This window comes from Nyctereutes procyonoides, unplaced genomic scaffold (genome assembly GCF_905146905.1).
Source record: "Nyctereutes procyonoides isolate TBG_1078 unplaced genomic scaffold, NYPRO_anot_genome, whole genome shotgun sequence".
Taxonomy (NCBI): Eukaryota; Metazoa; Chordata; class Mammalia; order Carnivora; family Canidae; genus Nyctereutes; species Nyctereutes procyonoides.
In genome coordinates this window covers 8,680,591-8,690,335 of record NW_026575028.1, presented here as the reverse complement: position 1 = coordinate 8,690,335, position 9,745 = coordinate 8,680,591, and the positions used below count along the sequence as shown (strand labels likewise).

At 44.6% G+C, this 9,745-nt stretch overlaps 1 pseudogene; it reads left to right on the top strand.

Annotated features, from left to right (window-relative positions):
- The first annotated feature begins 7,083 nt into the window (after positions 1 to 7,083).
- Positions 7,084 to 9,745, top strand: LOC129503375 (elongation factor 1-alpha 1-like; annotated as a pseudogene).

Genomic DNA, 9,745 nt, shown 5'->3' with positions numbered 1-9,745 from the left:
TGGTTCTTTACAGAAAACTTTGTGGATCTCCTGCTCTAATCTGCTAAGCTTTTCTACTCTAGGACCTTTACATCTGCTCTTCCCTCTATCTGATTTTTTTTTTTAATTTTTTTATGATAGTCACATAGAATGAGACAGAGAGAGGCAGAGACACAGGCAGAGGGAGAAGCAGGCTCCATGCACCGGGAGCCCGACGTGGGATTCGATCCCGGGTCTCCAGGATCGCGCCCTGGGCCAAAGGCAGGCGCCAAACCGCTGCGCCACCCAGGGATCCCTCTTCCCTCTATCTGAGACACTTTCTTCAGATCTTCTCATGGCGGGCTCCATAAGTCATTCAAGTTTCTGCTCAAAGTCATGTTGGACAGAACCTCTCTGACCAAATTATTTAGGTCAGAATTTAGAATTAGAATATTTAGAATATGCAACTCTACTCTCCCATCCCGATATCTATGCCTTTACCTTGCTTTATTTTTCTTCATAGAATGTATCACTTCCTTTGCCAGAATATAAGCTACATGAGGGTAGTCCTTGGCACCAACAGTACCTACCATAGATACTATTTGAAATATTTGAATGAATAAATGAATCATAGAGAACTATCACATTTTTAGGGAAAACAATCCTTACTCTGTAAATTATTAGGGGAGCAATACCTGAATAAAAGAAATAAGTATCTGATTCCTACCATAATTTATATAAGTGATGTTTATGTGTCATTTTATCTCCGTGGTATTCCCTAACATAGCAAGCTGAGAAGTTACACAGGGCTAGAGGGCAAGGAAGCTTGGATGTCTTTAGATTTAGTTTCTAATTCTATATTACTTCCTGATCTCTCTCTTTTTTTTTTAAGATTTTATTTATTTATGAAAGACACAGGGGAAGGGGGGGAGAGAGAGAGAGAGAGAGAGAGAGAGAGAGAGAGGCAGAGACACAGGCAGAGGGAGAAGCAGGCTCCATGCAGGGAGCCCAATATGGGACTCCATCCCGGGTCTGTAGGATCATGCCCTGGGCTGAAGGCGGCGCTAAACCGCTGAGCCACCTGGGCTGCCCTTCCGATCTCCTCTTGAACCTAAACTAAAATCCAATGGGTGAATAATAATGTAGGCTATCTTTTTCACACTGGGATTGATTTCTCCTGATTGCTTTTGAAATTCTGGACCTCTTGATCTGTCTACTAGAAGAACAATGTAAAACAAAAGAAAAGAGGTCTTTGGTATAGACATTGATCACAGGTCAGCGCTAGCATACTTTAGTTGTGTGACCTTGAAAACTTATCTCAAGATCTTAAACTTTTTTTTTTAAAAGATTTTATTTATTTATTCATGAAAGACACACACACAGAGGCAGAGACATAGGCAGAGGGAGAAGCAGGCTCCCTGTGGGGAATCTGATGCAGGACTTAATCCCAGGACCCCAGGATCACCACATGAGCCAAAGGCAGACACTCAACCATTGAGCCACCCAGGTGCCCCAAGGTCTTAAACTTTCAATTCAGATAATAACATCTGTCTCACAAATCAATGTATGTAAATAATCTTAAGTTCCCAATTATTTAATATTTTCTATATGCCTAGCTCCTGACACAGAGCTCCTAAAACCCTTGTAATTTCCTAAGTGATAAGAATACTAAGGAGCATCTTGTTCTAATATTTGTCTGACTCCATCCCATGGTTAGAAGCTTGGAATTTCAGCCCTATCCCCTCATCCTCTAGAGCAGGGAGAGGGGCTAGAAATGGAGTTAATAATTGGTCATACCTACGTGAGGAAGCTCCATAAATCCCAATAGTAGGGGTTTCACAGAGCTTTCAGGCTGGTGAATACCCCAGCTCCAGAGGAACAGAAGCTCCTGCACTTGGGAACTCCCCAGACTTTCCCTAAGTGTCTTTTCATCTGACGATTCATCTGTATCATTTATCATGTTCTTTAATAAACTGGTAAACATAAGTGTTTTCTTTTCCTGAGTTCTGTAAGCCATTCCAGCAAATTAGTCAAACCCAAGGAGGGGTCATTAGAACCTCTCATCTATAACCAGTTGGTCAGAAGTACAGGTATAACCAGGGCTTGCAACTGGTGTCTGACATGTATGAGCGTGTTGGAGGGAGGTTCAGTCTAGTAGGACCTGGCCCCTAACCTGTGGAATCTGATACTATCTCTAGAGAGACAGTAGCTGAATTGAATTAAATTGTATGACAACCAAGCGGTGTCACAGGTGAAGGAAAAACCTCCACACATTTGGTGAGCAGAACTGAAGTGTTTTGTGTGAGTAGGAAACAAGACCCAAAGGAGAGAATCACAGTAGGAAAGAATTGGATTTTTCCCTGCATAGCTGAATACCTTGCCAAGTGCTTAGAATATATGATCGAACTTAATTGTCACAATAATTGGCAAAGAGAGATGTCATGCAAAAAGCTATTATAGTGTGCCTAATAGACATGAAAGAGGATAAACTTTCACAGCTGTTTGTAGCTGGCTATGTCAAAATGACCTTGTGAAAAGTAAAGTCACTGCTTTTAATGCCAGTAAGAATAGCAACAACCATCTGAAAACTTTATTTACCCTTTATTACCACCAAAGTCAGAAAACTTTGTTTTTTAAACTCTGTATTATTGGGATGTTTCATAGATATGTTTTTTTTTTAATAATAAAACAACAGAGATATATGGTATCTTAATAATGATAAGGTTGGCATAATTAGACATCCACAAATAACAGAAGTAGACAATTCTGTGATTTTTAAAATGTAAAACAAAGTAAAGAGTCAAGTCTAATTATTAAATTAAATAAATATGTAGCAGGGGGCTGGGTAGGGGTCTGAGACGGCAGAGGGCACAGTGGCTCCCACCGCTAGTCTTCCCTTAGTATGACCACTAAAAAGTTCAGGGAAAAATATCAGGCAGTCTGAGATGCCAGCCATTCAAGATACCAATGAATTCACAGTCTTATTTAAAGTCTTTCTAGATGTGATCATATGTGGTAAACCACTGACTTCAGGCAATATGCAATTTTAGCCACTAGATGATGTCTACCCTACCCCATTTCATTCCAAAGGGCCAAACATGACTTAATACCTTTTTGGAGAGTCTTACCACAATTCTTCACAAGCAATAGGACTCAGTTACACTCTGGAGCCTGCTCTATAAGAAGAGTTCTTACTATTCTGCATTCATATATTATTACTCTTTGCACCTACACAGCCACGCTTCTTTTCAAGGATGTTCTCCCAAGACCAGTTATGTATAATCTTACCAAGGCCTGTTTGTAATTACAAGCCTGAACATGGATATTTTACCATTCGTATTACTCTTGGTAATATTAAAGTGCAAAACACCACAAGTGGCAAATACTATTTAATTGTGAAGAGAGAGAATATGGGAATGTACCAAGTTTATTGGCTATAATGGTCTCTCCCACCACCACTTCTACATGTCCTATACAATCAATATAACAAAAGTTTAGGAAGATGACAGGTATTCTGATTATTAAACTTTCAATTCATGACAAAACAGTTTGACACCAATTTGACATAAATTCTTAATACTCACATCTTGTTTGTTGCTCTCCATCTCTCTGCTATACTAAGAATTGACTTTCCCTCCAATTCCTCTTCAAGGTACACTGTTTCCTGTAAATTGTAATTGGCTAGTTATTTATTTGCTCTATCTACTTAAACTCCTTGAGAGCTTAAGTATGACTTAGGCCACTGGCCATTGAGCATACCTATAAATACTTGTGGAAGTAGGTGAAACCTCACAGGATTCTAATGATGTCTTAGATTAACTCAATTCTGGGATCTTCAACAAAGTTCTTTCCACTTGCTCAGTAACCATTGGGAAGAATTTGTATCAAGTTAAGGGTTCTGGGGAGAAAGAGCTGGATATGGCAATAATGGAACCTCTCTATTTTGAGTCATTGCTCTGTCATCTACTAGTGGTTTCCCTATTAGCAAAATAAGCAGGGATTAAGTAATCTTGCTGTTACAAAATTCTGTGACTTCATGTGGCTTACTTTGCCATATAAAATTTAAAGTACTTGAAATAAGCCACCTTTGGCCTAAACCGCTTTGGGGAGCTACAGTGGAGCCAGAAATCATGATTCTGCTTAACCAGTTATCATGTTCTTGAGTCTGTTCCCCCCTCTCCTGAGGTGGATGCATCATTGTGGGGATCAACTGGGAGTTTTATGTTGAAGGACCAGTATTATTTCCTGAGTTTGTTAGGAGGCAGAGAATTAGGACAGACCGTTCCTCTATTCCACAGCCTCCTTGTTTACTTCTTTCCATTTCTCTCTTCAAATTTCTCACCCCAGCCTCATCGCTCTCCTTTCCTCTGTCTCTGCTACTTCTTTTCTTCTAAGGCATCCTCATTGGGGGGGTATGGGGGGTGGGGGTGGGGGTAGGAGGACAAATAAGAAACAAAAACAACCCATAACTCTTTAAACTCAAGTAAATATACCTTTCTTAAAAAGGGAGGTGCTACTTGGTTATTTATGGAATTAATTCAGATAAATTCTTCTTGAAAACAAACGGAAATTCTAAATTTAGTCTATATTAAACCGGGACAAAATTAATAACAGTATTTTGCCAAGGGCACCTGGCCATATTTCCTTTCTCTTACAGTTCAGGAACAAAGGACTAAGTGAATGGGTGATCCATAATTTTCTAAGGAAATTTCAGTTTTCATCTTGCAAAAACCTACAAGGCTCATCTCATCTGCATAGCAGTTAAACTCCTGGTAGGCATCTTCCAAGCTCCCTCTGCCTGGACCATTCATCTGGGCTTCCCTCCTTCCTTCAGGTCTCTGGTCAAAAGACACCTCCCCCGGAAGGGACTTCTCGGATTCATCCCTTCTGATCAGCCCTCCTCCCCATCTCTTATTGTGCACTTTTTTTCATAAGATGTATCACCATCTGGCATTTTATTACATATCCATGTGTTTTCTTGTCTGTCTCTTCGTTAGAATATAAGCTCCAGGAGGGCAGGGCCATTGTCTACCTGGTCCACGGTGGGATCCCCAGCATTCAGGGGAAGGGCGGAGGCAAAAGAACTGCTCAGGACATAACCAATATTCTCTCCAGTACCCTGAGGCGACTTGCTGGTGTGTCCCGAGCCGCAGGACCCGCTCTCCCTCGGCCCGGCCCAACTCTGGGTCCCCACCCACCTGGCCCCGGTCCCGCTCGTGGGCTGGTCCTCCCACCTGCCGGCCCCTGGGGCAGCGCAGCGCAGCGCAGCGCGCCCACCACCCGGACCCGCAACTGCAGGTGGGCGCTGCCGCTCGGCTCAGGCGCCCAGCTCCGGGGCCCCCCAGGCTTTTCCGCTGATCCCAGGCCGCCGCGCCACCGCGCTTCCGCCGGGCTCGCCGAGCGGCCGTTAGGACCCTCCGCTGCGGCGACAGGCCAAGGATTCTTTTTTGGACGGGTCCGTTGATGTGGTAGCGAGGCCAAACCGTTGATCCGGCCGCCTCCGAAAGGAAGACGCGCGCTCCCACCCCGGGCGACGCCGGGGTCCCGCTCGCTAGGCCCGGCCCCGCGGCCCCCGCGGCCCCCGCGGCCCCCGCCCCACTTCTCACCTTCGCGCGGAATGACCAGCCCCGGCGGCCGCCGCACGACGCACGCGGCGTCTGCGGGCCGAGGCCGCTGGGAGCCCTTTACGAGGAAACAGTGCTGGGCCCCACCACCCTTACAGTTGCCGTTAGGAGGGTGTTGGCATTTCTGCTTTAAGAGATACCCGGCCCCCTGGCTGCCCCCTCGCCCCCTCGCCCCCCGAGCTGGTGCCCCCAGATAACCTCGCGGGGCGGGAGCTGAGCCGGCCGCCGGGGCGCGGAGGGGAAATTCCTGGTAGTTCCTTCGCCCGCTAGAGCTGTTTCATGATGAAAAGCTCAACTGTCTTTCTTTCCACTTCCCAGAAACGTCTCTTCCGAGTTTCTTTCTTTTTCATTTATTTATTAGAGACAGAGAGGGAGGGGGGAGACAGAGGCAGAGGCAGAGGGAGAAGCAGGCTCCACGCAGGGAGCCCGACGCGGGACTCGATCCCAGGACTCCAGGATCCGCCCTGGGCTGAAGGTGGCGCTAAACCGCTGAGCCACCCGGGCAGTCGCCCCTTGCTGCCATGCTGGTGCTCTCCAGGGGAGGGGAGGACGCAAAAGTGTTTTGGAGAGATTCTTCTCCCTCGAACCTCTCTTGGAATTTTTATTTATTTATTTATTTACTTATTTATTTACTTATTTACTTATTTATTATAGTCACAGAGAGAGAAAGAGAGAGAGGCAGAGACACAGGCAGAGGGAGAAGCAGGCTCCATGCACCGGGAGCCCGATGTGGGATTCCATCCCGGGTCTCCAGGATCGCGCCCTGGGCCAAAGCCAGGCGCCAAACCGCTGCGCCACCCAGGGATCCCACCTCTCTTGGAATTAATTGGAGCTCCGTCATGCATGATGGCTTGGTCTTTAGTAAAGAGGTGAGGCAACAGGGACAGGTGGGTTTTTTGTTTTGTTTTGTTTAAGATCTACACTGAACTTCTAAAAAGACATTGCCCCGTGAAGAATAAACACATGGAAAGGTATGCAGTTGAATTGGTTGGTCATCAGGGAACTCCAAATTAAAACTACAGGACCGGGACACCTGGGTAGCTCAGGGGTTGAGGGTCTGCCTTTGGCCCCAGGCCCTGATCCCGGGGTCCTGGGATCCAGTCCCCCCGCCCCCCGCCATAGGGCTCCCCACAAGGAGCCTGCTTCCCCGCCTATGTCTCTGCCTCTCTCTGTGTGTCTCTCATGAATAAATAAATAAAATCCTTAAAAAATAAGTACAGGAGGTTCAACTGTATGCCCACCAGCATGGTTAAAATGAAGGAGGAGGAAAAAGGAAAGAAAGAAGGTTCGCGGGGGCACCTGGGTGGCTCAGTGGTTGAGCCGCTGCCTTTGGCTGGAATGGTGATCTCGGGGTACTGGGGTCAAGTCCCACGTCGGGCTCCCTGCATGGAGCCTGCTTCTCCCTCTGTCTGTGTCTCTGCCTCCCTCTCTGTGTCTCTCATGAATAAATAAATAAAATATCTAAAAAAAAAAACAAAAACCGAAAGAAGGAATGCCAAACATGGGAGGAGATATGAGGCATCCAGAACGCTCCTACACTGTTAATGAGGGTATACGTTGTTAAAGTGGTGCAATCACTTGGGGAAACTATTTAGCAATATATATATATATATAAAAATATATATATAAATAAATATATATATATAAATATATATAATATATATATATTTAAAAATATATATATAAATAAATATATATATATAAATATATATAATATATATATATTTAAACTTAGCAATGTTTATTAGAATACAGGTCTACCGTATGTATATATATATATATATATTTATAAAAATATATATATATTTAAACTTAGCAATGTTTATTAGAATACAGGTCTACCGTATGACCCAATGATTCCATTCCAAGGTATTTCTACAGAAATGCATTTATATGATCACCAAAAAATAAGTACGAGAATGTTGATCTCAGCAGTATTCATATTAGCTCCAAAACTGGAAATAATCCAAATGTCCATTGAGAGAAGAATGGGTAAATACATGGTAGTATATTCACTCAATGAAATAGTATACAGCAAGGAGAGCAAATGTACTACGGTGACATGCAAGGATATGGATTAATCTCACAAACTGTAGTGAAAGAAACCAGGGTGCAAAAGAGAATGTATTGAAAGATTCTATAGGTCAAAAAAACAAAACATTGTAAAAGTCAAAAACAGCAAAACTAATCTGTGGTGTCATAAATCTAGATTGTGATTACACTTTGGGGATTGTGACTAGAAGGGACAACAGGGCTTCTGTGGTATGTCTGTCACTTGGGTGGGTGCTGTTAACTTTATAAAAGCAACCATGCAGGGACACTTGCGTGGCTCAGTGTTGAGCATCTGCCTTCAGCTCAGGTTGTGATCCCAAAGTCCAGGGATCGAGTCCCACATCGGGCTTCCTGCAGGGAGCCTGCTTCTCCTTTTGCCTGTGTCCCTGCCTCTCTCTCTGTGTCTCTCATGAATAAATAAATAAAATCTTAAAAAACAAAAAAGCCTGACTCCTCCCCCACCCCCCGCAATGAGTTTGCCGCTAGAACACAGGTGTCATGAAAACCATCACTAAACATAAACCAAAATGCAAAAGGAAAACACATCAACATTGTCATCATTGGACATGTAGATTCAAGTAAGTTTACCCCTACTGGTCATCTGATCTACAAATGTGGTGGGATCCATAAAAGAACTATTGAAAAATTTGAGAAGGATAATGCTGAGATGGGAAAGGGCTCCTTCAAATATGCCTGGGTCTTGGATAAACTGAAAGCTGCGCATGAATGTGGTATCACCATTGATATCTCCCTGTGGAAATTCGAGACCAGCAAGTATTATGTGACCATCACTGATGCCCCAGGACACAGAGACTTTATCGAAAACATGATTACAGGCACATCTCAGGCTGACTCTGCTGTCCTGATTGTTGCTGCTGTTGGTGGTGAATTTGAAGCAGGTATCTCCAAGAATGGGCAGACCCGTGAGCATGCCCTTCTGGCTTGCACACTGGGTGTAAAACAACTAATTGTTGGTGTTAACAAAATGGATTCCACTGAGCCACCCTGCAGCCAGAAAAGATACAAGGAAATCGTTAAGGAAGTTAGCACCTACGTTAAGAAAATTGGCTACAACCCTGAGACAGTAGCATTTGTGCCAATTTCTGATTAGAATAGTGACAACATGCTGGAGCCAAGTGCTAACATGCCTTGGTTCAAGGGATGAAAAGTCCCCTGTAAAGATGGGAATGTCAGTGGAACACACTGCTTGAAGCTCTGGATTGCATTCTGCCACCAACTCGTCCAACTGATAAGCCCTTGCATCGGCCTCTCCAGGACGTCTACAAAATTGGTGGTATTGGTACTGTCCCTGTGGACGAGTGGAGACTGGTGTTCTTAAGCCTGGCATGGTGGTCACCTTTGCTACAGTCAATGTTACAACTGAAGGAAAGTCTGTTGAAATACACCATGAAGCTTTGAGTGAGGATCTTCCTGGGGACAATGTGGGCTTCAATGTCAAGAACATATCTGTTGGGATCCCTGGGTGGCTCAGTGATTTAGTGCCTGCCTTCTGCCCAAGGCGTGATCCTGGAGACCCGGGATCGAGTCCCGCATCGGGCTCCCTGCATGGAGCCTGCTTCTCCCTCTGCCTGTGTCTCTGCCTCTCTCTCTCTGTCTCTCATGAATAAATAAATAAAATCTTAAAAAGAAAGAACATATCTGTCAAAGATGTTCGTCATGGTTTGGTGACAGCAAAAATGACCCACCAATGGAAGCAGCTGGCTTCATGGCTCAGGTGATCATCCTGAATCATCCAGGCTGAATCAGTGCTGGATATGCACCTGTGCTGGATTGTCACACAGCTCACATTGCTTGCAAGTTTGCTGAGCTGAAGGAGAAGATAGATCGTCGTGAAGATAGATTGTCGTTCTGGAAAAAAGCTGGAAGATGGTCCCAAGTTCTTGAAATCTGGTGATGCCGCCATTGTTGATGTGGTTCCTGGCAAGCCTATGTGTGTTGAGAGCTTCTCTGACTATCCTCCTCTGGGCCATTTTGCTGTTCATAACATGAGACAGACAGTTGCTGTGGGTGTCAGCAAAGCAGTGGACGAGAAGGCAGCGGGAGCTGGCAAGGTCACCAAGTCTGCCCAGAAAACTCAGAAGGCTAACTGA